Genomic DNA, 6,433 nt, shown 5'->3' on the forward strand with positions numbered 1-6,433 from the left:
TTTTATTTTTCTAAACATGTTTTATGCTAATAGTAGGTATCACTGACTTGCCAATGATGCTTTCCATTTACACCCTTCAGTTTCTATTATTTTTTTCACAAAGTGTGTATAAATTGTAAAACAAGGCAAAATTATTTGAAATTATTATATTTTTCATATTGAACTACAAAAGACCCTGAATAGACAAAGCAGTTTCGAGAAAGGTACCATAATCAAAACATGGTACTGGCATAAAAAATAGACACATAGACCATGAGAACAGAATAGGGAACCCAGAAAAAACCCCATGAATATGCAGTCAACTAATCTGTGATGAAACCACCAAAAATATACAGTATGATTGTTTTCCTTTCCTGGATAACTTTTTGTTTTCCCCGTAGTTGACAATCATCTTTTGTTGTATGTTTGCTTCTTTTTCTATGTGGTCATAATTAATTCCCACGTTTTTCTCCACATACAGAGGAATGAAATTGGACCCTTACCAAATAACATATAAAAATCAGCTCTAACTTGATTAAAGACTTAAATGTAAAACTTAAAACTTTAAAACTCTTGGAAAAAAACATAGAGAAACACCTCATTGATACTGGTTTTGGTAATAAGTTTTTGGGTATGACACCGAATGCACAGTCAACAATAGCAAAAACAGACAAGTGGGTCTACATGAAACTAAAAAGATTCTGTACAACAAAGGAATTCATCAGCAAAATAAAAATGCAAACTACCAAATACAAAAAAAATTGCAAGCCATACATCTGGTAAGAGGTTAATATCCAAGATATATAAGGAACTCATAAAATTTGATAGCAAAAATGATAATAATAATAATAATAATAGAATTAAAAATGGTCAAAGGACAAGAATAGATATTTTTCCAAAGTAGAGATACAAATGACCAACAAGTACACAGAAAGGTGCTCAACATTGCTCATCATCAGGTAAATGCCAATAAAAACCACAATGAGATGTCACTTCACACCTGTTAGGATGGCTAGTATCAAAAAGACAAGTAATAAATGTTGGTGAGGATGTGCACTGTTGGTGGTAATGCAGACTGGTGCAGCCACTATGGAAAACAATATGGAGGCTCCTCAAATAATTAAAAATAGAACTACCCTATGATTCAGCAATCTCACTTCTGGGTATTTATTTATTTATTTATTTATTTAAAGTTTACTTATTTATTCTGAGACCAGAATAAATAATAAATAAACTTTATTGTGATCAGATCACAAGAAAGCACGTGTGTGGAGGAGGGGCCAAGGGAGAGAGGGATTCCCAAGTAGGCCCTGCACTGTCAGCAGGAAGCCTGACTGTGGGGCTCGATCTCATGAACCCATGAGATCATGACCTGAACCAAAATCAAGAGCCAGGTGCTCAACTGACTGAGCCACCCAGGTGCTCCCAGGTATTTATTTAAAGAAAGTAAAATCAGGGGCGCCTGGGTGGCTCAGTTGGCAAAATGTCCAACTTTGACGTCATGATCTCACAGTTTGTGGGTTCGAGCCCTGTGTCGAGTTCTTTGATGACAGCTCAGAGCCTGGAGCCTGCTTTGGATTCTGGGTCTCCATCTCTCTCTGCCCTTCCCTTGCTTCAAAAATAAAATAAAACATGAAAAAATATTAAAGAAAACCAAATCAGTATCATCTGCCATTCCATGTTTACTTCAGCATTATTCACAATTCCCCAGATATAGAATCAACTTAAGTGTCTGAATAAAGAAAATGTGAAATAAAGAAAAAATATATATGTGAATAAAGAAAATGTGAATATTTTTTATCCATAGACACTTCTCCAAAGACGACATCCAGATGGCCAACAGGCACATGAAACGATGCTCAGCATCACTCATCATCAGGGAAACACAAATCAAAACCACACTGAGATACCACCTCACACCAGTCAGAGTTGCTAAAATAAACAAGAGACTATAGATGCTGGCGAGGATGTGAAGAAACGGGCACCCTCCTACACTGTTGGTGGGAATGTAAACTGGTGCAGCCGCTCTGGAAAACAGTGTGGAGGTAGATTGAAATTTACTGAGAGAGTACTTCTTGAGTGTTCTCACCACACACACACACACACACACACACACACACACACACCCAAACATAGTTTTTTGGGTATGGAGTTTAGTGAGCTCCTTGTAGATTTTGGATACTAGCCCTCTATCTGGTATGTCATTTGCCACTATCTTTTCCAATTCTGTAGGTTGCCTGTTAGTTTTTTTAAATTGTTTCCCTTGCACTGCAGAAGCTTTTTATCTTGATGAGGTCCCAATAGTTCATTTTTGTTCTTGATTCCTTTGCCTCTGGGGATGTGTCGAGGAGGAAATTGCTGCGATTGAGGACTAGGAGGCTATTTCCTGCTTTCTCCTCTAGGGTTTTTATGGTTTCCTGTCTCACATTCAGGTCCTTCATCCATTTTGAGTTTATTTTTGTGAATGGTGTCAGAAAGTGGTCTAATTTCATTTTCTACATGTTGCTGTCCAGCTCTCCCAACACCACCTGTTGAAGAGGCTGTCTTTTTTCCATTGGATACTCTTTCCTGCTTTGTCAAAGATTAATTGGCCACACACTTGTGGGTCCGGTTCTGGGTTCTCTATTGTAACCTTTCCACAGTGTATCAATATATCAAACCATTACATTGTACACCTCAAATCAATGCTATTTTTTGTCAATTATACCTCAATATAGCTGAAGAAAAATAAAGTTGCTTAATTTCTTTTTCATTTTTCTGTCAAACAAATCACTTTCAAACTTATATCATTCTGTAGTGTCAGTATTTTAAAGCTATTTTTCATTATGATGTATCTGAACGTGCAAATTAAAGGAAAAATTGAGGCAGGCTTTTATAAAGTTCAAGTTGAAAAATTTCCCTTAAATTAGTAGCTATATTATTATTTAAAAATTTTTTTCAACATTTATTTACTTTTGAGGGACAGAGACAGAACACCAGCACGGGAGGGGCAGAGAGAGAGGGGGACACAGAATCTGAAGCAGGCTCTAGGCTCTGAGCTGTCAACACAGAACCCAACGTGGGGCTCAAACTCACAGACTGTGAGATCATGATCTGAGCTGAAGTCAGATGCTTAACTGACTGAGCCACCCAGGTGCCCCAGTATTATTATTTTTTTTAATGAAAACAAGAGATTGGGCCAGAATTCTCCATGTAGGTACTTCAGCATTTCATTTGACTTTATATGTGACAGTGTTCACAAATATCATTAGAAAGTGAATTTGGGCATATACTCATTTACTTACTTTAAGTTTATTTATTTATTTTGAGAGAGAGAGGTGGGAAGGGGCAGAGAGAGGGAGACAGAGAGAGAGAGAATCCCAAAGAGGGTCTGCAGTTAGCACAGAAAATGACATAAAACTTGAACTCATGAACCCATGAGATCATGACCTGAACCAAAATGAAGAGCCAGACACTCAACTGACTGAGCCACACAGGCACCCAAACTTTTCTTTTTTAAAGTTCATTTATTTGTTTTGTAACCCAGGAATAAATCCCACTTGATCATGATGAATAATTCTTTTTATGTGCTGCTGAATTTGATTGCTAGTATCTTGTTGCTTATTTTTGCATCTGTATTCATTAAGGATACTGGCCTGTAGTTCTCTTTTTTTTTTTGTTGGGTCTCTGTCTGGTTTAGGAATCAAGGTGATATTTGCTTCGTAGAATGAGGCCGGAAATCTTCCTTCCATTTCTATTTTTTGGAATAGCTTGAGAAAGATCAGTGTTAACTCTGCTTTAAACGTCTGGTAGAACTCCTTTGGGAATCCATCCGGCCCTGGGCTTTTATTCGTTGGGAGATTTTTGATAACTGATTCGATTTCTTCATTGCTTATGGTTCTGTTCAGATTTTCTATGTCTTCCCGTTTGAATTATTTTGGTAGTGCATGTGCATTTAGGAATTTCTCCATTTCTTCTACATTGTCCAGTTTTTTGACATATAATTTTTCATAGTAATCTCTGATGATTGCTTGTATTTCTGAGAGATTTATTGTAATAGATCCATTTTCCTTCATGATTTTGTCTATTAGAATGTTCTCTCTTTTCGTTCTGAGGAGCCTAGCTAGAGGTTTATCAATTTTGTTTATTTTTTCAAAAAACGAACTCTTGGTTTCATTGATCTGCTCAATTGTCTTTGTGGATTCTATCTTGTTGAATTCTTCCCTGATTTTTATTATTTCTTTTCTTCTGCTGGGCTTGGGGTGCTCTTGCTGCTCCCCTTCTAGTTCCATTAGGTGCTCTGTTAGATTTTTGAATTTTTTATTTTTCTGGTTTGTTGAAATAAGCCTGGATTGCAATATACTTTTTTTATATTTCGCAATATACTTTCCTCTGCCTTTGCTGCATCCTAGAGAGTTTGGATTGTTGTATTTTCATTTCCATTTGTTTCCATATATTTTTTAATTTCCTCTCTAATTACCTGGTTCACCCAATCATTCTTTAGTAGGGTAGTTTTTAACCTCCAGATTTTTGGAGGTTTTCCAGACTTCTTCCTGTGGTTGATTTCAAGTTTCATAGCATTGTGATCTGAAAGTGTGCATGGTATGATCTCAATTCCTTTGTATTTATGGAGGGCTGTTTTATGACCCAGTATGTGATCAATCTTGGAGAATGTGCCATGTGCACTCAAGAAGAAAGTGAATTCCCTAGCTTCAGGATGCAGAGATCTAAATATATCTATTAATTCCATCTGCTCCACTGTGCCATTCAGGTCCATTGTTTCTTTAGTGATTTTTTATGTGGTTGACCTATCCATTGTTGTAAGTGGAGTATTAACGTCCCCTGCAATTAACACATTCTTATCAATAAGATTGTTTCTGTATGTGATTAATTGTTTTATGTATTTGGGAGCTCCCGAATTCGGCGCATAAATATTTATAATTGTTAGCTCTTCTTGATGTAGTGACCCTTTAATTATTATCTAATGCCCTTTTTCATCTTTTGTTACTGCCTTTATTTTAAAGTCCAGTTTGTCCAAAATAAGTATGGCTACTCTAGCTTTCTTTTGGCATCCATTCGCATGGTAGACATTTTTCCATCCCCTTACTTTCAATGTGAAGGGGACTTCAGGTCTAAGGTGAGTCTCTTGTAGACAGCAAATAAATGGGTTTTGATTTTTGATCCATTCTGCTACCCTGTGTTGTTTGATTGGAGCATTCAGTCCATTGACATTCAGTGTTATTACTGAAAAATGTGGGTTTAGATTCATTGTGTTCCCTGTAGAGTGCATGTTTGTAGTGATGTCTCTGGTACCTTTATTCCTTGCTACATTTCCCTCATAGAGTCCCTCTTAAGATTTCTTGTAGGGCTGGTTTGGTAGTGATGAATTCTCTCAACTTTTGTTTATTTGGGAAAACCTTTATCTCCCCTTCTATTCTGAATGACAGGCTCACTGGATAAAGAATTCTTGGTTGCATATTCTTCCTGTTCATCACATTGAAGATATCCTGCCATTCCTTTCTGGCCTGCCAAGTTACAGTAGATAGGTCTGTAACCACACTGATAGGTTTCCCTTTGTATGTTAAGGCCCTTTTATCCCTAGCTGTTTTCAGAATTCTCTCTTTATCTTTATATTTTGCCAGTTTCACTATGATATGTCGTGCTGAAGGTCGGTTTATGTTACGTCAGGGGAGTTCAGTATGTCTCTTGAATTTCAATTATAAGGCTAGTTCAATATTCGCAAATCCATCAATGTGATACATCACATTAACAAAACAAAAGAAAAAAAACATATGATCCTGTTGATAGATTCAGAAAAAGCATTTGACAAAATACAACATCTTTTCGTAATAAAAACCCTCGAGAAAGTTGGGATAGAAGGAACTTACTTAAACATCATAAAAGCCATTTACAAAAAGCCCACAGCCAATGTTATCCTCAATGGGGAAAAACAGAGCTTTCCCTCTGAAATCAGGGACACGACAGGGATGTCCACTCTCACCACTGTTGTTTAACATAGTGTTGGAAGTCGTAGCATCAGCAACCAGACAACAAAAGGAAATAAAAGGCATCAGAATGGGCAAAGAAGAAGTCAAACTTTCCCTTTTCGCAGATGACATGATACTCTACATGGAAAACCTGATTGACTCCAGCAGAAGCCTTCTAGAGCTGATAAATGAATTCCGTAAAGTCGCAGGGTACAAAGTCAATGTACAGAAATCATTTGCATTCTTATACACCAAAAATGAAGCAACGGAAAGAGAAATCAAGAAACAGATCCCATTCACAATTGCATGGAAAATCATAAAATACCTGGGAATAAACATAACCAAAGATGTAAAAGACCTGTATGCTGAAAAGTATAGAAGACTTATGTAGGAAATTGAAGAAGACACAAAGAAATTGAAAAACATTCTATGCTCATGGATTGGAAGAATAAACATTGTTAAAATGTCATTATTACCCAAAGCAATTT

Source organism: Suricata suricatta, chromosome X (genome assembly GCF_006229205.1).
Source record: "Suricata suricatta isolate VVHF042 chromosome X, meerkat_22Aug2017_6uvM2_HiC, whole genome shotgun sequence".
Classification (NCBI taxonomy): domain Eukaryota; kingdom Metazoa; phylum Chordata; class Mammalia; order Carnivora; family Herpestidae; genus Suricata; species Suricata suricatta.